Source organism: Pristiophorus japonicus, chromosome 9 (genome assembly GCF_044704955.1).
Source record: "Pristiophorus japonicus isolate sPriJap1 chromosome 9, sPriJap1.hap1, whole genome shotgun sequence".
Classification (NCBI taxonomy): domain Eukaryota; kingdom Metazoa; phylum Chordata; class Chondrichthyes; family Pristiophoridae; genus Pristiophorus; species Pristiophorus japonicus.
The window spans coordinates 228,321,106-228,346,737 of NC_091985.1; the positions used below are offsets into that span (position 1 = coordinate 228,321,106).

Genomic DNA, 25,632 nt, shown 5'->3' on the forward strand with positions numbered 1-25,632 from the left:
AGGCTGATTCTGGAGATGAGGGGGTTACCTTATGATGATAGATTGAGTAGACTGGGTCTTTACTCGTTGGAGTTCAGAAGGATGAGGGGTGATCTTATAGAAACATTTAAAATAATGAAAGGGATAGACAAGATAGAGGCAGAGAGGTTGTTTCCACTGGTCGGGGAGACTAGAACTAGGGGGCACAGCCTCAAAATATGGGGGAGCCAATTTAAAACCGAGTTGAGAAGGAATTTCTTCTCCCAGAGGGTTGTGAATCTGTGGAATTCTCTGCCCAGGGAAGCAGTTGAGGCTAGCTCATTGAATGTATTCAAATCACAGATAGATACATTTTTAACCAATAAGGCAATTAAGGGGTATGGGGAGCGGGCGGGTCAGTGGAGCTGAGTCCACGGCCAGATCAGCCATGATCTTTTTGAATGGCGGAGCAGGCTCGAGGGGCTAGATGGCCTACTCCTGTTCCTAAATCTTATGTTCTTATGTTCTTATGTAAGATCAGGCCCTCAAATCTGCCACCAAGCTCATGGTCTACAGGGCAGTAGTGCTACCCGCCCTCCTGTGTGGCTCAGAGACGTGGACCATATAACAGTAGACACACACTATCACTCACACAATGTTCACATCTGCACATTCACAGCACAAACTGTCCCAGATTTATAGCTCCCAGCACAGGGTTTCCTCTCCGCTCGGCCTGTGCTGCCGATTCTCGGGGTTAGTTGTAGTTTCCCAACTCAGTAAGTGTTAAACACTCTGAGACCGGCGCTCCTCACAGTGTCTGTTCCCCAGATTCAGGGGCAGGAGCCAATCACAGCAGTGGCAGGCTTAACCCCATATCTGCTTTAAGTTGTTATATTGTTCGCATGCAGAAATATGTTTAATGTATCTGAAAATACAAATTATGTGCTCTTCACCCCTCCAGCCTCTCTTTGTCTCTCTAACCTTCTAAATTGAGGGACATTTAACAGTAACTGGTGACCTATCCATTCGATCCTCATCACCCAGAGATGGCTATCTGAGAGAGCGGCAGAGATAGACACCTGAAACACGCTAACTGTGTCTCCCTATTACACTCAATACTAGTATCATACATTCATGTACCGTACCAGTGGAAGATAGAGGGAGACAGGCACAGTATCAGTCTTACACTTTGTATTGGTGTCTCCATCTTATGCTCAGTAACAGTGCCACAGCGTCATGTAGAGCACCAGGGAGAGAATAGAGACAGTATCAGGGTTATACTTCCAATAGTGTTTCCACATCACGCTAAATAACAGTATCCCGCCTTCCCAAACAGTACAAGAGAAAGGGGGATAGCAACAGAGAGAGAGAGGGGAGAGTGGGGTGGGGGCGAGGGGTGGGGGGTCAGAGTGCTGAGAGAGAGACAGGAGAGATCAAGGCAGGACGTGAGACACAGAAACATGCACAGTATCAGTTCCAGACTGACCTGTGAGGTCCGGTTTGATCCTGAAAGATCCCATTGGAGAGACAGAAGATGCAGTCCCCTCTCTCACTGATATTGTACCACTGACAGACACATTATTAATCCCACACTGCGGGACAGTGTCAGAGAGTGAGAGAAACAAGGTCCCACATTTAACCCTCGCTTGCCTGTTGTACTCTCTGTAATCTTGCAGCTTAGGGCCGTTCGTTATTACTCTCAGTGACCGAGTGTTTCACTCTGATTAAGCTAAACTGGGACAGTTTCTGTCAGATATTAACTCCTGCACAGTCCCAGCAAACACTCCTACTCCCCCGTCCCGCCGATGTTTCTGCAGGATTGCTTCGTGAGGACGGGCTCATGAAGAGAAAAACACCCTGCACGGAATGATCGCAAATTGAGCATCTCAAAGGGACAAGGCTCCCAGCTTTAAACATTCTCTGTCCTTGCCCCCCAGGCCCAGTTCCTTTGCTCAGATTCTGATAAAAGTAAATCGGGAAAAGTTCACTTTGATTTTTAAAGGCTGAATTGTTGCGGAGAGTTGCGCATGCGCGGATAAGCCCCGCCCCCTGTGTCGATTTCCAGTGAGCAGAAGAGCGCATGCGCCCTCCCCTCCCCCAGCCCTGCCTGTGAGCGCCATTCACTCAGTGAGCGGAAGAAGATGGTTTAAACAGCCGGGAATGGAGACACCGCGGCCCCGGGGTAAGGCAGCGAGCAGCAGCCTCCTTACAGCAGCACATCGCTTTGGGAGCGTGTCCGCAGATGGGCTCAGAGATCAGCACTGAGTCCGGGGGAAGTTCAGGGGGAGTTGGGGACTGTGTGTAACAGGCGGAGTGGAGCAAGAACTGGTCTGAGTGAAGTGAGTGAGGGAAGGGAGAGGCCATTCTCGGGCTGTGTGTGGACAGCGTGTGTCCCGGGTAAGGGAGACAGAATGGGAAGGATCTGCTGTTTACAATCATTGCTGCTTTCTCCCTGCAAACCAGTAGTGAACGTTCCTGCTTTAGTTCCAGTCTCACCGTGTTTGTTGTCATTGGACAGCGAGCAGTGGAAGCAGAGCCGGACACTGAGGATTTATACAAGGAGCATCGATTGCAAGCACCGGGTGAGAAATGTGAAGGACATGTTTTAAACAGCGGCTCTTTGTTTTTGGTTGAACGGTTAGTGCCCTGGGAGAGGGGAGCAGCAATCTGAGCTGTGTAAAAGTCCGTGCCCCATCGGGTAGTCCCATTCCTGAAGCAGGGCAGGGGTTGGGTTGTGTCTAGATGTCAGTAAATTGCTGTAAATCTGCCCAACACACTTGGTGTGCAGAAGCTGAGTGCTGCAGTACTGCAGTGGAGTCAGACACTGACACTGTTTGTATCGCTGGCTTCCCTTTGTGAATGTTCATAATTAATATTATTTGAACGATTACATTCATCACTTTAATCTTTTCTACCCCTCCTATTCTTGAATAATCAGAGATACCTTCTCCTACAGGCAAGGAATTGAAGGAACCGGAACACATGTGAAGTTTCCTCCACCTGAGACATAAGGAACAGTGCAACCAGCTCCTTCTCACACACAGTAGGTACGGCACCTATCACAGTGTGCAGATACACAGACAGTTTATCCGAATTAAACATGTTTGTGGTGTTGAATGGCCTCCTCCTATTCCTGTGTAACAGGCCCGAGGGGGCTGATGGCCACCTCCTGTTCCTAATTTGACAGACTGGAGATACTGAGTGGCCTTCTCCAGTTCCTAATGTAATAAACACAAGGGGCTTAATGGCCTCCTCTTATTCCTATGTAACAAGCTCTAGGGGCAGAATGATCTTGCCCTGCACTTATGTATTGGGCTGGAATGGAATGAATGGCCTCCTTTAGTTCTTATGTAACAGGCTCCAGGGACTGAATAGTCACTTCTATTCCTGTGTAACAGACTCCAGGCACTGAATAGCCTCCTCCAGTTCCTATGTAACAAACTCGATGGGCTGAATGCCCTCCTCCTGTTCCCATGAAACAATCCCGTGGGGATGATTGCCCTTGCCCTATTCCTAATGTAACAGACCCGAGGGGCAGAATTGCATCGTCCTATTGCTTTTTAACTCCAGTTGTTGAATGGCCCTCTCCAGTTCCTATATAACATGCAGGAGGGGCTGAATGGCCTCCTCCAATTCCTCTGTAACAGGCTCGAGGGGCTGAATGCCAACCTCCTGTTCCTGGTTAACAGTTCCGAGGGGTGGAATTGGCCTACTCCTGTTCCTATATAACAGACCCGAGGGACTGAGTGGTCTTCTCCTGTTCCTAATGTAAGTAGCTCGAGGGGATGAAAAACATCCTGCTGTTCCCATGTCACAGAATCAAAGGCTGAGTAGTCTGCTTGTGTTTCTAATGTTAGAGAGGCTGAATTTCCTCTTCCCACGTAACAGAATGGAAGGGCTGAATGGCATCCTCCTGATCCAATGTAACAGGCTCGAGGGGAAGAATGGCCTCATCCTGTTCCTGTCTAACAACATTCGGTGCTGAACAGCCATCTCCTGTTCCTGTATAATAAGTTAGACGGGATGAGTGGCCTCCTCCAGTCGCAATATAACATGTGCGACTGGCTTATTGGCCTCTTCCAGTTCCTATAACATTCTCAGGGGGCTGAATGGCCTTCTCCAGTTCCTACATAACATGCTTGAGGATCTGAATGGCCTCCTCCTATTCTGATGTGAAAGGTTCCAGAGGATGGATGGCCTCCTCTATTCCTGTGTAACAGTATCCAGTCGATGCATCGCCTCCACCAATTCCTTTATAGCAAGGCTGAGGTGCTGAATGCCCACCTCCTGTACCTGTGCAACAAACTCGAGGGATTGAATGGCCACCTCCTGTTCCTTATGTAACAGGCTCGAGGGACTGAATGGCCTCCTCCTGTTCCTTATGTAACAGGCTCGAGGGACTGAATGACCTCCTCCTGTTCCAATGTAACAGGCTCGAGGGACTGAATGGCCTCCTCCTGTTCCTTATGTAACAGGCTCGAGGGACTGAATGACCTCCTCCTGTTCCAATGTAACAGGCTCGAGGGACTGAATGGCCTCCTCCTGTTCCTTATAGAACAGGCTCAAAGGGATGATTTGCCTCCAGGTTCCATGTGTTGAAAGGCCTCCTCAAGTTCACAGATTCAGGGACTGTTCTTCCCCGTTGTTTTGTAAATAGCATCGGGCAGTAAACAGGAGCTCAATGCTTCTTGCCCACCAGCTCTCTGATCGACGCTCCTCGCGCTGATTATGTTTTCTCATCTCGCTCAAACATTCCCAAATGTTGCTTTCTGTTCCATCACCTCTAGGGTTATTAGCCAAGTTTGCATCGAGCACATCGTGATCTCACCAGTAACAGCACTTTCCCGATGGTTATCCATGAGGCTGCTTCTGATATTTTCTTCTGTGTAAATGTTAACCACCGTAAGTAACTGAAAAGCTTCATTTCTACAGCAACAACAAACACTTGCATTTCTGACAGATACAGAATTAATCCCACACTCGCTCACTGTACCACAGACTGACAGATACAGAGTGAATCCCACACTCACTCACTGTACCACAGACTGTCAGATACAGAATTAATCCCACACTCACTCACTGTACCACAGACTGACAGATACAGAATGAATTCCACATTCACTCACTGTACCCCTGACAAATATGGTTTATATAACGTATTAATAGCTCGTCTCTACTCCAAATATTTTTGAATCACATTTGTCGACTATAATGTGAAAAACTATTGTCTTTTAGGGCTGTCTCTGATCTCTAAATTTCACAGATATAGGATAAAACATACACTCACATACCAGAAACTGACAGATACAGAATAAAAGCAACACACAGATACAGAAACTGACAGATACAGAATAAAACCCACACTCACATACCAGAAATTGACAGGTACAGAGGAAACACACACACACTTACTCCAGAATGAGAGATACAGAATGAATCCCACATTCACTTTGCACAAACTGACATATAAAGGTAAAAATCCTGTGTAACCCGGCGGCCCAGTGAGATCAGACAGTGTGTAACCCGGGGGCCCAGTGAGATCAGGCAGTGTGTAACCCGGGGGGACCCAGTGAGATCAGACAGCGTATAACCCAGGGGCCCAGTGAGATCAGACCATGTGTAACCCGGGGGCCCAGTGAGATCAGACAGTGTGTAACCCGGGGGCCCAGTGAGATCAGACCATGTGTAACCCGGGGGCCCAGTGAGATCAGACAGTGTGTAACCCGGGGGCCCAGTGAGATCAGACCATATGTAACCCGGGGGCCCAGTGAGATCAGACAGTGTGTAACCCGGGGCCCAGTGAGATCAGACAGTGTGTAACCCGGGGGCCCATTGAGATCAGACACTGTGTAACCCGGGGCCCAGTGAGATCAGACAGTGTGTAACCCGGGGGCCCAGTGAGATCAGACAGTGTGTAACCCGGGGGCCCAGTGCGATCAGACAGTGTGTAACCCGGGGGCCCAGTGAGATCCGACAGTGCTTAACCCGGGGCCCAGTGAGATCAGACGGTGTGTAACCCGGGGGCCCAGTGAGATCAGACAGTGTGTAACCCGGGGGCCCAGTGAGATCAGACAGTGTGTAACCCGGGGGCCCAGTGAGATCAGACAGAGTGTAACCCGGGGGCCCAGTGAGATCAGATAGCGTGTAACCCGGGGGCCCAGTGAGATCAGACAGCGTGTAACCCAGGGGCCCAGTGAGATCAGACAGTGTGTAACCCGGGGGCCCAGTGAGATCAGACACTCTGTAACCCGGGGGCCTAGTGAGATCAGACAGTGTGTAACCCGGGGCCCAGTGAGATCAGACAGTGTGTAACCTGGGGGCCCAGTGAGATCAGACAGTGTGTAACCCGGAGGCCTAGTGAGATCAGACAGTGTGTAACCCGGGGGGCCCAGTGAGATCAGACAGTGTGTAACCCGGGGCCCAGTGAGATCAGGCAGTGTGTAACCCGGGGGCCCGGTGAGATCAGACAGTGTGTAACCCGGGGGAGATCAGACAGCGTGTAACCCGGGGGCCCAGTGAGATCAGACAGTGTGTAACACGGGGGCCCAGTGAGATCAGACAGTATGTAACCAGGGGGCCCAGTGAGATCAGACATTGTGTAACCCAGGGGCCCAGTGAGATCAGACAGTGTGTCACCCGGCGGCCCAGTGAGATCAGACAGCGTGTAACCCGGGGGCCCAGTGGGATCAGACAGCGTGTAACCCGGGGGCCCAGTGAGATCAGACAGTGTGTAACCCGGGGGCCCAGTGAGATCAGACAGTGTGTAACCCAGGGGCCCAGTGAGATCAGACAGTGTGTAACCCGGGGGTCCAGTGAGATCAGACCATGTGTAACCCGGGGGCCCAGTGAGATCAGACAGTGTGTAACCCGGGGGCCCAGTGAGATCAGACAGTGTGTAACCCGGGGGCCCAGTGAGATCAGACAGTGTGTAACCCGGGGGCCCAGTGAGCTCAGACAGTGTGTAACCCGGGGGGCCCAGTGAGATCAGACAGTGTGTAACCCGGAGGCCTAGTGAGATCAGACAGTGTGTAACCCGGGGGGCCCAGTGAGATCAGACAGCGTGTAACCCGGGGGCCCAGTGAGATCAGACAGCGTGTAACCCGGGGGCCCAGTGAGATCAGACAGTGTGTAACCCGGGGGCCCAGTGAGATCAGACACTCTGTAACCCGGGGGCCCAGTGAGATCAGACAGTGTGTAACCCGGGGCCCAGTGAGATCAGACAGTGTGTAACCCGGGGGCCCAGTGAGATCAGACAGTGTGTAACCCAGAGACCTAGTGAGATCAGACAGTGTGTAACCCGGGGGGCCCAGTGAGATCAGACAGTGTGTAACCTGGGGCCCAGTGAGATCAGACAGTGTGTAACCCAGGGGCCCAGTGAGATCAGACAGTGTGTAACCCGGGGGCCCGGTGAGATCAGACAGTGTGTAACCCGGGGGAGATCAGACAGCGTGTAACCCGGGGGCCCAGTGAGATCAGACAGTGTGTAACCCGGGGGCCCAGTGAGATCAGACAGTATGTAACCAGGGGGCCCAGTGAGATCAGACATTGTGTAACCCAGGGGCCCAGTGAGATCAGACAGTGTGTCACCCGGCGGCCCAGTGAGATCAGACAGCGTGTAACCCGGGGGCCCAGTGAGATCAGACAGCGTGTAACCCGGGGGCCCAGTGAGATCAGACAGTGTGTAACACGGGGGCCCAGTGAGATCAGACAGTGTGTAACCCAGGGGCCCAGTGAGATCAGAAAGTGTGTAACCCGGGGGCCCAGTGAGATCAGACCATGTGTAACCCGGGGGCCCAGTGAGATCAGACAGTGTGTAACCCGGGGGCCCAGTGAGATCAGACAGTGTGTAACTCGGGGGCCCAGTGAGATCAGACAGTGTGTAACCCGGGGGCCCAGTGAGCTCAGACAGTGTGTAACCCGGGGGGCCCAGTGAGATCAGACAGTGTGTAACCCGGAGGCCTAGTGAGATCAGACAGTGTGTAACCCGGGGGGCCCAGTGAGATCAGACAGTGTGTAACCCGGAGGCCTAGTGAGATCAGACAGTGTGTAACCCGGGGGCCCAGTGAGATCAGACAGCGTGTAACCCAGGGCCCAGTGAGATCAGACAGTGTGTAACCCGGGGGCCCAGTGAGATCAGACAGTGTGTAACCCGAGGGCTCAGTGAGATCCAACAGTGTGTAACCCGAGGGCCCAGTGAGATCGGACAGCGCCTAGGCCGGGGAGAATTCTGGTGATTTTCTGTAAGTCCAGACGGGCGGGACAGGAATCTTGAGGAATAGGATAAAATCAAACAGAAATACTGGACATATACTTTTCTGAAACATTGGAAAAACACTTTACACTACATTCCACTTCACAACTTTAATATTCTTCTAATTTTCTGCCCTGTGATAATTAGATCTCCTGGTGAATGGCGGAGTGATTGAGAAAGTTCCACAGATCGAAGGAAACAGGGATTGTGGACTGAGGAACAACATCAAGTGACCCAGCACAGGATTGTGAGATCACCAACCAGGGAGACCTTTCCGATTGAAAGTGCTTCAATAGATCGACAGGCGAGAAAGGTAAGAGAAGTGCCATTTACTCAGATACACACCGGTCCTGTAGACAGTACACACAAGTTACAAGGTAAGACAGGAAATGAGACTGGGAGAGACTGACCACCGAGCACAATTATCCAGCATGAGGCCGTGCAATGGGATGTGAAGTGAGATCAGTTTCTGTCTCTAAACACAGTCACAGTGAATCTTGTGTATGTTTTAGAGTAAAGGACTTTGATCTAAGAGGTGACTCCAGTTTGAGGCAGAGCCCAGCAGATGGACGCGTCTCTACATTAGGTGGGACTGAACTCACACCGACACCATCAGATCTCAATGTTCAAATATTTCCCATCTGGTGAGAAAGCCATTGGAAAGATTGAACTGGAAGCATCATAGTCAATTCATTGATCACGATGCACAGACCAATCTGAAATACCAGCACGGCCTATCACTGACAGAATCAGTTATTCATTCATGAACATTTGGAATTAACAGAAAATCTATTGATAAGTACTACTATTGAAGCATTGATCACTCGAGGTATATAGTATTCTAATAAACTGAAACACAGATATGGAGGGTTGCAATTTATTGATTGGCGTCGTACTTGACCCTGAGATGAGTTTACGAATCCATATTCCCTCAATCACCAAGTACGTTTACTTCCAGCTCCATAACATCGCCGGTCTCTGCCCCTTCCTCAGCTCATCTGCTCAAACCCTCATCCCTGTCTCTGTTACCACTACATTGGACTATTCCATTGCTCTCCTGATTGGCCTCGCACGCTCCGCAAGCACATAAGAACACAAGAAATAGCAGCAGGTGTAGGCCATACGGCCCCTCCCGTCTGCTCCACCATTCAGTAAGATCTCTATTCAATACAGAATTTCAAAGATTCACAACTCTTAAGTGAAGAAATATCTCATCTCAGTCTTAAATGGCCGATCTCTTATCCTAATACTAGAACCCCTAGCTCGAGACTATCCAGCCCGTGTCAATTCTATGTTTCAATGATATCACCTTCCATTCTTCTAAACTCCAGAGAATATAGGCCTATTCTACTCAATCTGTCCTCAGCCCTCTCATCCCAACTTGTACCAATTTCCATTCACCCATCACCCCTGTGCTCACTGAACTACATTGGCTCCTGCTCCATCCTTGTTTTGAAATCCATCCAGGATCTTGCCCCTCCCTATTGCTGTAACCTCCTCCAGCCCTACAACCTTCAGAGATCTTTGTATTCCTCCAACTCTGGCCTCTTGAGCAGCCCTAATTTTCACCCCTCCAATATTGTTGGCCGTACCTTCAGCTGCCGAGGCCATAAGCTCTGGAATTCCCTCCCTTAACCCTCCACCTTCAAAATGCTCCTTAATAACTACCCTTTTAAACAAGCTTTTAATCCTGTGCTAATATTTCCTATGTGACTGGGTGTCAAATTCTGTTTGATAACGGTCCTGTGAAGCGCCTTGGGACATTTTACTATGTTTAAGGCGCGATACAAATGCAATTTGTAGCTGATAACTGAAGATATTTTGAATTGTAATAACAAAACTACAGGCATGGGGAATTGCAATAGATTGATAATTGCAGAGGAAGAGGATTGTTTTGTATTGCTAACAGCGTGAATTATTTTAACGTGAGGTGGCCCTTGCACATTAGCTACCACACGGGCTTGGCAAGGGGATCCAAGACGACTGGACACCAGGCTCTGTTGCATGTTTCCTCTGGCACTGACTCTCACTGGGATACAGTTTCCTCTAGCATTGACTCTCACTGGGGTACAGTTTCCTCTGACACTGACTCTCACTGGGGTACAGTTTCCTCTGGCACTGACTCTCACTGGGGTACAGTTTCCTCTAGCATTGACTCTCACTGGGGTACAATTTCCTCTGACACTGACTCTCACTGGGATACAGTTTCCTCTGGCACAGATTTACTGTGTATCTAATTCGTGCTGTCCCTGTCCTGGGAGTGCTTGATGGGACAGTATAAAGGGAGCTTCCCTCTTTACCGAACCCCATGCTGTACCTGTTCTGGGATTGTTTGTTGGGACAGTGTAGAGGGAGCTTTGTTCTGTATCTAACCCGTGCTCTGCCTGCCCTGTGAGCTTTGATGGGTCGCTGTAGGGGAAGCTTTCATCTGAATCTAACCTGTACTCTATCTGCCCGAGTTGAATCTGATGGGACAGTGTAGAGGGAGGTTTACTCTGTATCTCATCATCATCATTGGCAGTCCCTTGAAACATAGAAAATAGGTGCAGGAGTAGGCCATTCGACCCTTCTAGCCTGCACCACCATTCAATATGATCATGGCTGATCATGCAACTTCAGTACCCCATTCCTGCTTTCTCTCCATACCACTTGATCCCTTAGCCATAAAGGTCACATCGAACTCCCTTTTGAATATATCTAACGAACTGGTCTCAACAATGTTTTGTGGTGGAGAATTCCACAGGTTTACAATTCTCTGAGTGAAGAAGTTTCTCCTCAGCTCGGTCCTAAATGGCTTACCCTTTATCCTTAGACTGTGACCCCTGGTTCTGGACTTCCCCAACATCGGGAACATTCTTCCTGCATCTAATTCCAGTGAATATAAGCCGAGTCGATCCAGTCTTTCTTCATATGTCAGTCCTGTCATCCCGGGAATCAGTCTGGTGAACCTTCGCTGCACTCCCTCAATAGCAAGAATGTCCTTCCTCAGATTAGGAGACCAAAATTGTACATAATATTCCAGGTGAGGCCTCACCAAGGCCCTGTACAATTGCAGTAAGACCTCCCTGCTCCTATACTCAAATCCCCTAGCTATGAAGGCCAACATACCATTTGCCGCCTTCACCGCCTGCTGTACCTGTATACCAACTTTCAATGACTGATGTACCATGACACCCAGGTCTTGTTGCACCTCCCCTTTTCCTAATCTGTCACCATTTAGATAATATTCTGCCTTCCTATTTTTGCCACCAAAGTGGATAACCTCACATTTATCCACATTATACTGCATCTGCCATGCATTTGCCCACTCACCTAACCTGTCCAAGTCACCCTGCAGCCTCTTGGCATCCTCCTCACAGCTCACACTGCCACCCAGCTTAGTGTCATCTGCAAACAAGGATGACTTGCTTCCACGCCAAAAAAGGATGAGTTCACAGGTGTTTCAATGAAGGACCTAATATTCCAGGTCCTGAACTATATGCTGAAGGGTGGAAGATGCCTGTGCGTGGCTTTTTTTAACGTATGGTGGCCGTTGCACGCCAGCCACTACATGGGCAACTCTGTATCTAATCTGTGCTGTGCCTGCCCAGGCATTGTTTGATGGGATAGTGTGGAGGGAGTTTTACTCTGTATTTATCCAAAGCTGTACCTGTCCTGGGAGTGTCTGATAGGACAGTGTAGATGGAGGTTTACTCTGTATCTAACCCGTGCTGTACCTGCCATGGGAGTGTTTGACGGGACAGTATAAATTGGGCTTTATGCTGCATCTAACGTGTACTGTATCCACCTTGGAAGTATTTGATGGGACAGTGTAGAGGAAACTTTATGCTGCATCCAATCCGTGCTATACCTGCCCTGTGAGTGTTTGATGGGACAGCGTAGAGGAAGCTTTACTCTGTATCTAACCCGTGCTGTACCTGCTGTGCGAGTGTTTGATGGGACGGTGTAGAGGGAGCTTTACTCTGTATCTAACCCGTGCTGTACCTGCTGTGCGAGTGTTTGATGGGACAGTGCAGAGGGAGCTTTGCTCTGTATCTAACCCATGCTGTACTTGCCTTGGGAGTGTTTCTGGGACAGCGCAGAGGGAGCTTTACTCTGCACCTAACCCATGTTGTACCTACATTGGGAGTGTTTGATGGAATAATGTAGAGAGAGGTTTACTCTGTATCTAACCTGTGCTAACCTAGCAAGTTGTGAGGAGGATGCAAAGAATCTATAAACTAATATAGATAGGCTAAGTGAGTGGGCAAAGTTTTGGCAGATGGAGTATAATGTGGGAAAATGTGAGGGTATCCACATTAGTAGGAATAATAAAAAAGCAAATTATTATTTAAATTGTGAGAGATTAGAAAATACAGTGGTACAGAGGGATCTGGGGGTCCTTGTACATGAAACACAAACATTCAGCATGCAGTTACTGCAATTAATTAGGAAGGCAAATGGAATGTTGGCCTTTATTGCAAGGGAGTTGCAGTATAAAAGTAGGGAAGTCCTGCTCCAACTGTACATGGCATTAGTAAGACCACAACTGGAGTACTGCGTACAGTTTTGGTCTCCTTATTTCAGGAAGGATATACTTGCACTGGAGGCAGTTCAGAGAAGGTTCACGAGGTTGATTGCTGAGATGAAGGGGTTGTCATATGAAGGAAGGTAAAGCAGGTTGGGCCTGTATTCATTGGAGTTTAGAAGACGTAGAGGTGATCTTATTGAAACGTATAAGATTCGGATGGGGCTTGACGGGGTAGATACAGAAAGGATGTTTCCCCACGTGGGGGAATCTAACACTAGGGGGCATAGTTTGAGAATAAGGGGTCACTCATTTAAAAGGGAAATCAGGAGCAATTTCTTCTCTGAGGGTTGTGAATCTTTGGAATTCATTACCTCACAGAGCTGTGGGGGCTGGGTCATTGAATGTATTTAAGGTGGGAATAGACAGATTTTTGAAAGATAAGGGAGTCAAGGATATGGGGATTGGGTGGGGAAGTGGAGTTGAGGCCTGGATCTGATCAGCCATGATCTTATTGAATGGTGGAGCAGACTCGAGAGGCCAAATGGCCGACTCTGCTCCTATTTCTTATATTCCATATCTGTCCTTGGGAGTATTTGATGCGACAGTGTAGAGTGAGGATTACTCTGTATCTAACCCATGCTGTACCTGCCCTGGGAATGTTTGATGGGACAGTGTAGAGGGAGTATTACTCTGTATCTAACCCATGCTGTACATGCCCCGGGAGTTTTTGACAGGACAGTGTACAGAGAGCTTTACGCTATATCTAATCAGTGCTGTACCTGCCCTGGTAGTGTCTGATGGAACAGTGTAGAGAGAACTTTACTCTCTGCATAACCTGTGCTGTACCTGCCTTGTGAGTGATTGATGGGACACTGCAGAGGGAGCTTTGCTCTGTATCTAACCCATACTCTACCTGTCCTGTGAGCTTTGATGGGTTGGTGTAGGGGAAGCTTTCCTCTGTATCTAACCAGTACTCTACCTGCCCTAGTTGTGTTTGATGGGACAGTGTAGAATGAGGTTTACTCTGTTTCTAATCCTTGCTGTACCTGCCCTGGGAGTATTGTATGGGACAGTGTAGAGGGAGATTTACTCTGTATCCAACCAGTACTGTACCTGCCCTTGGGAGTGTCTGGTGGGACAATATAGAGGGAGGTTTATTCTATTTAATCCGTGCTGTACCTGCCCTGCAAATATTTGATGGGACAGTGTAGACGAAGCCTTACTCTGTTTCTGACCCCTGCTGTACCTGCTCTGGGAGTGTTTGATGGGACAGTGTAGAGGGAACTATACTCTGTATCTGACCCATGCTATACATGCCCTGCGAGTGTTTGATGGGGCGGTGAAGAGGAAGCTTTACTCTGTATCTGGCCCATGCTATACCTGCCCTGGGAGTTTTGGATGGGACAGTGTAGATAGAGGTTTATTCTGTATCTAACACGGGCTATACCTGCCCTGGCAGTGTTTTTGGGACAGTGCAGAGGGAGCTTTGCTCTGTATCTCACCCGTGCTGCACCTTCTCTGGCAATGTTTGATGGGACAGTTAGAGGGAGCTTTAATTGGTACCTAACCCGTGCTGGACCTGCCCTGAGAGTATTTGATGTGACAGTGTAGAGGCAACTTTACAATGTATCTAATCCATGCTGTACCTGTCCTGGGCGTGTTTGATGGGCTAATGTAGACGGAGATTTACCGTGCACTGAACCTGTGCTAACCTAGGAAGTTGTGAGGAGGACGCAAAGAATCTACAAAGGGATATAGAGAGGCTAAGTGAGTGGGCAAAAAATTGGCAGATGGAGTATAATGTGGGAAAATGTGAGGTTATCCACTTTGGTAGGAAAAATAAAAAAGCTAATTATTATTTAAATGGGGAGAGATTACAAAATGCGGTGGTACAGAGGGATCTGGGGGTCCTTGTACATTAAACACAAACATTTAGCATGCAGGTACAGCAAGTAATTAGGAAGACAAATGGAATGTTGTCCTTTTATTGCAAGGGGGATGGAGTATAAAAGTAAGAACTGTACAGGTCGTTGCTAAGACCACACCTGGAGAACTGCGTACAGTTTTGGTCTCCTTATTTAAGGAGGGGTATACTTGCACTGGAGCCAGTTCAGAGAAGTTTCACGAGGTTGATTCCTGAGATGAAGGGATTGTCATATGAAGGAAGGTAAAGCAGGTTGGGCCTGTACACATTGGAGTTTAGAAGACTTAGAGGTGATCTTATTGAAACGTATAAGATTTTAAGGGGGCTTGACAGGGTAGATACAGAGAGGATGTTTCCCCTCTTGGGGGAATCTAGAACTGGGGGCATAGTTTCAGAATAAGAGGTCACCTGTTTAAAACTGAAATGAGGAGGAATTTCTTATCTGAGGGTCATAAATCTTTGGAATTCTCTACCTCAGAGATCTGTGGAGGCTGGGTCATTGAATGTATTTAATGTGAGGATAGACAGATTTTTGAAGGATAAGGGAGTCCAGGGTTATGGGGAGCGGGAGGGGAAGTGCAGTTGAGGCCCGGATCAGATCAGGCATGATCTTATTGAATGGCAGAGCAGGCTCGAGGGGCCAAATGGCCTACTCCTGCTCCTATTTCTTATGTTCTATATCCATCCTTTGAGGTTTTGATGGGACAGTGGTGAGGGAGATTTGCTCTGTATCTAATCCTTGCTGTACCTGCCTTGAGTGTTTGATGGGACAGTGTTCTGGGAGCTTTCCGCTATATCTAATCTGGGCTGTACCTGCCCTAGGAATGTTTGATGGGGCAGTTTGGATGGAGATTTGTTCTACATCTAACCCGTGCTGTACCTGCCCTGGCATTGTTTGATAGGGGAGTATAGAGGAAGCTTTACCCTCTGCCTAACCCATGCTTTACCTGCCCTTGGAATGTTTGTTGGCCGGTGTAGAGGAAGCTTTACTCTGTATCTAATCTGTGCTGTACCTCGCCTGGGAGTGTTTGATATGGGAGTGCAGGGGGATTTTTACTCTGTATCTAACCTGTGCTGTATCTGCTCTGGCATTGTTTGATGGGACAGTGTAGAGGGAGCATTACTGTGTATTAAGACCCAAGATTGTAAGCCATCAGGTCCAGGGGACTTTTCCACCTTTTATCCCATTATTTTACTAGAGTCCTTTTTCTTTAGTGATTGCTTTAAGTTCCTCCCTCTCTATAGCCCCTTGATTATCTATTATTGGGGTGTTTTTAGTGTCTTCTACAGTGAAGACTGATACAAAATATTTGTTCAAAGTCTCTGCCATTTCCACGTTCCCCATTATTAATTCCCAGTCTCATCCTCCAAGGACCAACGTTTACTTTAGCTACCCTATCCTTTTTACATACCTGTAGAATCTCTTTTTATATTGCTTGCTAGTTTACTCTCATAATCTACCTTCCCTCTCTTTATTATTTCTTTAGTCATCATTTGCTGTTTTTAAAAACATTTGCCAATGCTCTGGCCTCCCACTAATCTTGGCCACTTTGTATGCCATTGTTTTCAATTTGATACCGTCCTTTACTTCCTTCATTAACCGCGGATAGTTCTCCCGTCGCTTAAAGTCTTTCCTTCTCACCGAAATATGTTTGCTCGTGGCTCAGGTAGTAATCCAGAGATTATTGCCTTTGTGGTTCTGCTTTTTAATTTAGCCCCTAGCTGCTCAAAACCCTTCAGTAGAACCCCTTTCTTTGTTCTACCTATGTCATTGGTACCTACGTGGACCACGACAACTGGATCTTCCCCCTCCTACTCCAATTCCTCTTCAGCCCAGAGGAGATGTCCTTAACCTTGGCACCGCGCAGGCATCACAGCCTTCGGGACTCACGCACTCGGCTGCAGAGAACAGTATCTATCTCCGAAACTATACTGTTTCCTCCCACTTGAATGGCCTCCTGTACCATGGCGCTGTGATCAGTTTGCTCATCCTCCCTGCAGTCCCTGCCCTCGTCCAAACAGGGAACAAGAATCTCGTACCTGTTGGACAATTGCAAGGGCTGAGGCTCCTCCATCACTACCTCCTGGGTCCCCACAGCTGCCTCGCTCGTAGTCACACCCTCCTGTCCCTGACCACGGACCAAAGTTGAATGAATGAATCTAAGGGCTGTGACTGCCTCCTGGAACACAGGGTCCAGGTAACTCTCCCCCTCCCTGATGTGCCGCAGTGTCTGCAGCTCGGACTCCAGCTCATCAACGTGGAGCCGAAGTTCCTCGAGCAGCCAACACTTACTGCAGATGTGGTCGCCGTGGACCTCAATGGGGTCAACCAGCTCCCACATGCAGCAGCAGTAACACATCGCCTGCCCTGCCATCTCGAATGTATTTAGTTAAGTTTTCACGTTTTGAAAGTTTAGATTTTTAATCCCAGCTCTTAATTTAAACCCAATGGCCAAGAAAAGAAAGAAAAACTGACCAACCAATCACTTCCCTGCTTTCCTATGATGTCACACTTTGAATCTTTTTACTTCTTACCCTCCCAGGTCACTTGATGCTGTTTCGGCTGTCTGCTCGGCTGACTCACGCCCTTTGTAGGCTTACCGCTGCTCCCACTCTCGTGCCCTTTCCGAAGGGATGGGTGCAAGTAGGGTTTTCCCCTCGTGTTGGTTCTCTCACCACCTGCTGCAGGCCCAGTCTGGCAGCTATGTCCTTCAGCACTCGGCCAGCTCGGTCAGTAGTGGTGCTACCGAGCCAGTCTTGATGAACATTAAAGTCCCCCACCCAGAGTATATTCTGTGCACCTTGCTACCCTCAGTGCTTCTTCCAAGTGGTGTTCAACATGGAGGAGTACTGATTCATCAGCTGAGGGAGGGCGGTAGGTAGTAATCAGCAGGAGGTTTCCTTGTCCATGCTTAACCTGAAGCCACGAGACTTAATGGGGTCCGGAGTCAATGTTGAGGACTCCCAGGGCCACACCCTCCCGACTGTATACTACTGGACATACCCAGGGATGGTGATGGAGGAGTCTGGGACATTGGCAGAAAGGTATGATTCTGTGAGTATGACGATGTCAGGCTGTTGCTCTACTAGTCTGGGACATCTCTCCCAATTTTGGCACCAGTCCCCAGATGTTGGTGAGAAAGACTGGGCTGGGTGTGCCGTTGTCGTGTCCGTAGCCGGTGTGGAGGTCGATGCCGGGTGGTCCGTCCGGTTTTATTCTTATTGTTTTTCGTAGCGGTGGATCAATTGATGAATCAATATGATCTTATTGAATGGTGGAGCAGGCTTGAGGGCCAAATGGCCTACTCCTGCTTCTAATTCTTATGTGCTTATTCCCTATCCCAGACCCTGTCTCTATATTAAGAGCAATGGTCCCAACACTGACCCTGGGGGACACCACTGTTTATATCCCTCCAGTCTGAAGAACATCCATTAACCACTACTCTCTGTTTTCTGCCCTTTACCCAACTTCCTCTCCACACGGCCCCACTCCCTTTAATACCATGAGCCTTAATTTGATCAACAAGCCTCCTGTCCGGCTCCTTATCAAACACCTTTTGACAATCCATCTACACAACATCCACTGCATTTCCTTTCTCACTGCACTGTGTTATTTCCTGCAATAATCCCTGCTGTCTGTCCTGAGTCAATCCATTTCACTACCAAATGTTGCGACGTTTACTTCTGTAACCACAATACCCCGCGCAGGGGTAAAGTGCTCTATCAATAACAACAGGAGCCCAGACGTGGGACCGGGCTGTGCTCTGAGCAGGTGCAGTGCCAGTGGTGGAGGTGGTCTGAGGCGGTAGAGACGTTCCACGAGTCGGTAGGAGCTTGTGGGCTCAGCGGAGGAATTGTATCCCTGGGTGGGATGGGCAGCTTCATAAACACCTGGTGTAGGCCTCAGACCCCAAATACGAGCCCGTAGGACGCATGTTTGACCCGCGGTGATAGACCTGACCGCTCGGGGTAACTAGCCGAATTCTTTGACAGGATCAGGATCGAGATGCATGGTCATCTTGGTGCAGGAGCAGAGGGCGGGTGGGGCTTTAGGGTCCCAGTGACCATGAGAGAAAATAATTTCCTCGTTTATTCTCAGTCTGCACAGACGGGATGTAGAACTGAATCCAACCAGAGAAGAGGGAGTGAGAAAACTGCAGATGGAAGAAAGAAATGATGGAGGTGGTGCGATGAGTTTGGATTTCAGCACAGGGTGGAGGGAGAGTGTGTGGGATGGGAATTTACAGCTTTGGGGAACAAGAGAGGAAAGAATGTTCCATAGAAATTAGGATTGTCTGTCCTCAATTTCTACCCTGCACTTCCAGTGCTGACTTTTGTAAACTCCTTTTACAGGATATTAGAAAAGGAGGATTTGCAGACGGGAAACTCAAACCAATCATTTGAAGATCTGACAGAGTTACTCAATTCACCTGTATATCATCGGCCTTTGAATGTGGAAGGATAAACGTTTGTCTGTTCTGTCTGTGGGAAAAGATTTTAAACTTCGTGTGACTGGAAAAGCACTGAGACACAGACACCCGAGTGAGAGTGTTCCAGTGCACTGCCTGTGGAAAGAGCTTTAACCAGTTGCACAGCCTGAAAAAACATCGCACCGTTCACGGCCGGGAGAAACCGTACACGTGTTGTGTGTGTGGACGAGACTTCAACTGATCGTCCAACCTGGATAGACACAAGGACACCCGCACCACGGAGAAACCGTGGAAATGTGGGGACTGTGGGAAGGGATTCAATTGTCCCTCTGCGCTGGAAACTCATCGACGCAGTCACAACGGAGAGAGGCCATTCACCTGCCCCGTGTGTGGGAAGGGATTCACTCGTTCATCCAACCTGCTGGTACATGAGCGAGTTCACAAGTGACTGCAGCGGTTGAACTCTGCTGATATTGTTGCCGTTAATCATATCCAGGACTGAACCATGTTCACTCAGACAGTTGGGGTTTGTTGTAATTAATCCCTATAACTGGACTGGAGTTTAATTTTTTGGATATCATAGAATGGTTACAGCACAGAAGAAGGCCTTTCAGACTGTCGAGCCCGTGCCGGCTCTCTGCAAGAGCACTTCAGCTAGTCCCACTCCCCGCCCTTTCCCCGTAGACCTGCAAATGTTTTATTTCAGGTACTTTTATCCAATTCCCTTTTTGAAAGCTACGATTGAATCTGCCTCCACCACCCTTTCAGGCCGTGCATTCCAGATCCTAACCACTCGCTGCTTAAAAAAACGTTTTTTCTCATGTCGCCTTTGGTTCTTTTGCCAATCACCTTGAATCTGTGTCCTCTGGTTCTCCACCCTTCCACCAATGGGAATATTTTCTCCCTACGCTGTCCAGACCCCTCATGATTTTAGAGCACCTCGACCAAATCTCCTCTCAACCTTCTCTGTTCTAAGAAGAACAACCCCAGCTTCACCAGTCTATCCATGTAACTGAAGTCCCTCATCCCTGGAATCATTCTCGTAAATCTTTTCTGCACCCTCTGTCAAACAACTGTCAATTAAATCAGCTTTGTTTCCTACATACAGTGAGTCGATTCCTGGATTTCTCCAAGAGGAGACTAATTGATGTCCTGTTACCGACTGTTCCATTTTTGAGCCTTTTCTCTTTTGTTAAAGGAAGACTTGTATTTATAAAATGTTTTTCACAGCCTCTGTTTTAGTGATGTTGGTTGAGGGATAAATGTTAGCCAGGACATCGGAGAGATCGCTTCGAAATAACATCATGGAATCTTTTACGTCGACTTGAGAGGTTAGATGGTTCTGTTTGTTTTTTTTTTATTCGTTCATGTGATGTGGGCGTTGCTGGTAAGGCTAGCATTTATTGCCCATCCATAATTGCCCTTGACAAGATGATGGTGAGCCACCTTCTTGAACTGCTGCAGTCCGTCTGGTGATGATACTCCCACAGTACTGTAGGGAGGGAGTTCCAGGATTTTGGCCCAGCGATAATGAAGGAATGGCGATATGCTTCCAAATCAGCATGGTGTGTGAATTGGAGGGGAACGTGGAGGTGATGGTGTTCCCATGCGCCTGCTGCCCTTGTCCTTCTAGGTGGTAGAGGTTGTGGGTTTGGGAGGTGCTGCCAAAGAAGCCTTGGCGTGTTGCTGCAGTGCATCTTGTACATGGTAAACACTGCAGCCACGGTACGTCGATGATGGAAGGAGTGAATGTTTAAGGTGGTGGATGGGGTGCCAATCAAGTGGGCTGCTTTGTCCTGGATGGTGTCAAGCTTCTTGGGTGTTGTTGGAGCTGCATTCACCCAGGCAAGTGCAGAATATTCCATCACACTCCTGACTTGTGCCTTGTACATGGTGGAAAGGCTTTGGGGAATCGGGAGGTGAGACACTCGCCACAAAATACCCAGCCTCTGACTTTTGTTGCCACAGTATTTATGTGGCTGGTCCAGTTAAGTTTCTGGTCAATGGTAACCCCAAGGATGTTGATGGTAGGGGATTCGGCTATGGTAATGCCATTGAATGTTATGGGGCGGTGGTTAGACTCTTGCTTGTTGGAGATAGTCATTGCCTGGCACTTTTGTGTCGTGAATGTTACTTGCCACTTATCAGCCCAAGCCTGAATGTTGTCCAGGTCTTGCTGTATGCGGGCATGAACTGCTCCATTATCTGAGGAGTTGCGAATGGAACTGAACACTTTGCAGTCATCAGCGAACATCCCCATTTCTGACCTTATGAAGAAAGGAAGGTCATTGATGAAGCAACTGAAGATGGTTGGGGCCTAGGACACTGCCCTGAGGAACTCCTGCAGCGATGTCCTGGGGCTGTGATAATTGACCTCCAACCACCACAACCATCTTCCTTTGTGCTAGGTATGACTCCAGCCAGTGGAGAGTTTTCCCCCTGATTCCAATTGACTTCAGTTTTACTAGGGCTCCTTGATGCCACACTCGGTCAAATGCTGCCTTGATGTTGAGGGAAGTCACTCTCACCTCACCTCTGGAATTCAGCTCTTTTGTCCATGTTTGGACCAAGGCTGTGATGAGGTCTGGAGCCGAGTGCTCCTGGCGGAACCCAAACTGGGTATCGGTGAGCAGGTTATTGGTGAGTAAATGCCGCTTGATAGCACTGTTGGCGACACCTTCCGTCACTTTGCTGATGATTGAGAATAGACTGATGGAGCAGTAATTGGCCAGATTGGATTTGTCCTGCTTTTTGTGGACAGGACACACCTGGGCAGTTTGCCACATCGTCTGATAAATGCCAGTGTTGTAGCTGTATTGGAACAGCTTGGCTAGATACGCGGCTAGTTCTGGAGCACAAGTCTTGAGCACAACAGCAGGTATGTTGTCGGAGCCCATAGCCTTTGCTGTATCCAATGCATTCAGCCATTTCTTGACATGGAGTGAATCGAATTGGTTGAAGACTGGCTTCCTTAGGAGGAGTCCGAAATGGATCATCCTCTTGGCATTTTTAGCTCAAGATGGTTGTAAACACTTCAGCCTTTTCTTCTCAGAAGATCAAGATGTAGAATCAGTTTGGGTGGAGATAAGAAATAATAAGGGAAAGAAATCACTGGTGGGAGTAGTACGTAGGCCCACTAACGGTGACTACACAGCAGGGCAGCATATAAATCAATAAAAAATGGAGGCTTGTAAGAAATACTGCAATAATCATGGGTGAATTTTATCTTCATTTTGATTGAACAAATCAAATTGGCCTTGAGGAAGAGTTCAAAGAGTGTATTTGGATGTTTTCTTCGAACAATACAATGTGGAACCAACGAGGAAGCAGACTATTTTAGATCTGGTAATGTGTAATGTGACTGGATTAATTAATGATCTCATAATAAAGGATCCTCTTGGGAAGAGTGATCATAACATGGTATAATTCCAAATTCGGTTTGAGGCTGAGAAACTTGGGTCTCTGAACTTAAAGGCAATTACAAAGGAAGAGTAAGATGGTAGATAAGCAGTGGCAAACATTTAAGGAGATATTTTATAACTCGCAGCAAAGATGTATTCCAGTGAGAAAGAAAGACTCTTAAGAAGAATGAACCAGCCATGGCTAACTAAGAAGTAAAGGATGGTATCAGATTGAAAACAAAGGCATACAATGTTGCGACGATTAGTGGAAGGCCAGAAGATTGGGAACTTTTTAGAAAAGAGCAAAGAACAACTAAAAAAAAGGAAAGGAGATAGATTGGGAATAAACTAGCAAGAACTATAAAAAGAGACGGTAAGAGATTCTACAGGTATATAAAAAGGAAGAGAGTAGCTAAGTTGGTCCCTTAGAGGATGAGACTGGGGAATTAATGGGAAATGGAAATGGCAGAGAATTTGAACAAATATTTTGTATCAGTTTTCACTGTAGAAAACACTAAAAGCATCCCAATAATGGATAATCAAGGGGCTATGAGGAGAGGGACAAGGTGGACAAGTTCCCTGGACCTAATGACCTGCATCCTATGGTATTAAAAGAAGTGGCTACAGAGATGGTGGCTGTATTGGTTGTAATTACCAAAAATCCCTGGATCCTGGAGAGGTCCCAGAGGATTGGAAAACAGCAAATGTAATTCCCCTATTTAAGAAATGAGGGAGACAGAAAGCAGGAAACTGTTAGCCTAACATTAGTTATTGGGAAAATGCTGGTGTCCATTATTGAGGAAGTAGCAGCAGGACATTTAGAAAATCATGGTACAGGCAAGCAGAGTCAACATGGTTTTATGAAAGGGAAATTATGTTTGACAAATTTGTTGGTGTTCTGTGAAGATGTAACGAGTAAAGTGAATAAAGGGGAACCAGTAGATGTCGTGTATTTAGATTTCGAGTAGGCATTTGATAAGGTGCCACATAAAAGGTTACTGCGCAAGATAAAAGCTCACCGGGTTGGGGGTAATATATTAGCATGGATAGAGGATTGGCTAACTAACAGAAAACAGAGAGTCGGGATAAATGGGTCATTTTCAGGTTGGCAAACTACCTAATGGGGTGCCACAGGGATCAGTGCTGGGAGCTCAACTATTTACAATCTATATTAATGACTTGGATGAAGGGACCAAGTGTAATGTAGCTTAATTTGCTGATGATACAAAGATAGGTGGGAAAGCAAGTTGTGAGGAGGACGCAAAGAATCTACAAAGGGATATAGACAGGCTGAGTGAGTGAGCAAAAATTTGGGAGATGGAATATAATGTGGGAAAATGTGAGGTTATCCACTTTGGTGGGAAAAATATAAAAGCAAATTATTATTTAAATTGGGGAGAGATTAGAAAATGCTGCAGTACAGAGGGATCTACGGGTCCTTGTACATGAAACACAAAAAGTTAGCATGCAGGTACAGCAAGTAATTAAGGCGGCAAATGTAATGTTGGCCTTTATTGCAAGGGGGCTGGAGTATAAAAGTAGGGAAGACCTGCTACAACTGTACCGGGTATTGGTAACACCACACCTGGAGTACTGCGTACAGTTTTGGTCTCTGCATTGGAGGCAGTTCAGAGAAGGTTCACGAGGTTGATTCCCCACATTGATTGTCTACAAACACATTATCACACTGAAAGATACAGAATGAATCTCAGACTTGCACCCCATCTCAGTGACTGACAGATACAGAATTAATTTCATACACACTTACCGTATCACAGAATGACAGATTCAGAATGATACCCAACATACCACACGGTACCAGTGACAGACAGAAAAGGAATGAAAGCCACACTCACATACTGTAACAGAGACTGAGATGATGAATGATTCCCCCACTTCTCCACCTTTGCCCAGTCATTTGCCTCCTTTATGTCTTCCAGACATGATGATTCTTCACAGGAACATAAACTGAATGATAAACACATCTGGATGGCGAGAGTTTATGAAGCCAGCCCGGATCTAGTTGAAAAAGGCAGAGCGTGCGAGAGGCAAGGAGGAGCCAGAATCAGGGTGAAAGGTTGGGCAGAGACAGCGGCCTCTGAGCTTCCAGATCTGCCTCCAGGCTTCACGCTCCAGCATTGAAATACTTGCCTGCTCCTCCCCCGTACCCTCTCCCCGCCAGTGTTTAAACCGACGGGAAAGGCACAGGCGAGCACCCCTCCCCCAGCGGCTACCGTTTCCTCTGTGCTGGGCTGATGACCGTTGAACTCATCAGGGAGCGGAGATATCCCGGGCCAGAGTAAGGGAGCAAACAGCAGCCTCCTTACAGCAGCTCATCACATTGGGACTGTGTCCACAGATGGGCTTTGTGTCGGGGTATCGGGGGCTGCTTGTAAGAGGCAGAGTGGAGCAGGAAGTAATTCGGGAACATGGAGTGATTGGGGGAAGGGAGCGGAGATATCTCGGGCTGTGTGTGTACAGTGTAAGGTAACAGAGAAAGTTAATCACCGCACTCTTTCAAATCATTGCTGCTTTTGTTCACCAAATCAGTAGTGAATGTTCCTGATTCAGTCCCAATCTCACAGTATCTGTTGTTCTTGAACATTGAACAGTGGAAACACAGCCTGACAGTGAGAATGTGAGGAGTGTCACAAAGTGCATCTATTGCAGACACCAGGACAGAAGTGTGAAAATGGACATTTCAAATTCGGTAATTTTGTTTCGGGTGCGTTGAGTTCTCCAGAACCGTGTTGAAGGTGATTGAGAGATACATTGTCGCTCCCTCAGATAAATCAGGATCCGGGCTCTGTGACATTCTGTTAACTGCACAGGCCCTTAACTCAGTTCCTATAGACTGAGAACAATTGTTGTACAGCCCAGGTAGCTGTGGTTATAATCCAGAAAGCGATTCAGAATTTTACAGGTAGTCCTGTGGGAGTGGAAGATATAAACCTCGACTGTATCAATTGGGTGATCCCATTCATGGACCAGTGCTGGGTTTGAGTTGTGTCTGGATGCTGATAACTTTCTATAGAACCGTCCTACACACCTGGTGTGGAAAATCTGAGTGTCGCTGCACTGCAGTGAGGTCAGACAAGGACACTGTTTGTATCACAGTTTCCTCTCTCCAGATACTTTACTTTATTATAAACATTACA

The 25,632-nt window shown here is 47.8% G+C and overlaps 1 long non-coding RNA gene across 3 annotated transcripts; it reads left to right on the top strand.

The window, feature by feature from the left end:
• The first annotated feature begins 2,068 nt into the window (after positions 1–2,068).
• Positions 2,069–24,914, top strand: LOC139273847 (uncharacterized). 3 transcript variants are annotated; one of them, XR_011595402.1, is made up of 5 exons: positions 2,069–2,140; positions 2,915–3,005; positions 4,746–4,860; positions 8,357–8,522; positions 24,415–24,914. It is a non-coding gene; the product is annotated as an uncharacterized lncRNA (long non-coding RNA). The 3 variants fall into 3 exon arrangements; XR_011595401.1 differs by lacking the exon at positions 24,415–24,914 and adding an exon at positions 18,997–20,174; XR_011595403.1 differs by lacking the exon at positions 24,415–24,914 and adding an exon at positions 18,997–20,174 and having other exon boundaries at positions 2,915–3,001.
• The last annotated feature ends 718 nt before the right edge of the window (positions 24,915–25,632 follow it).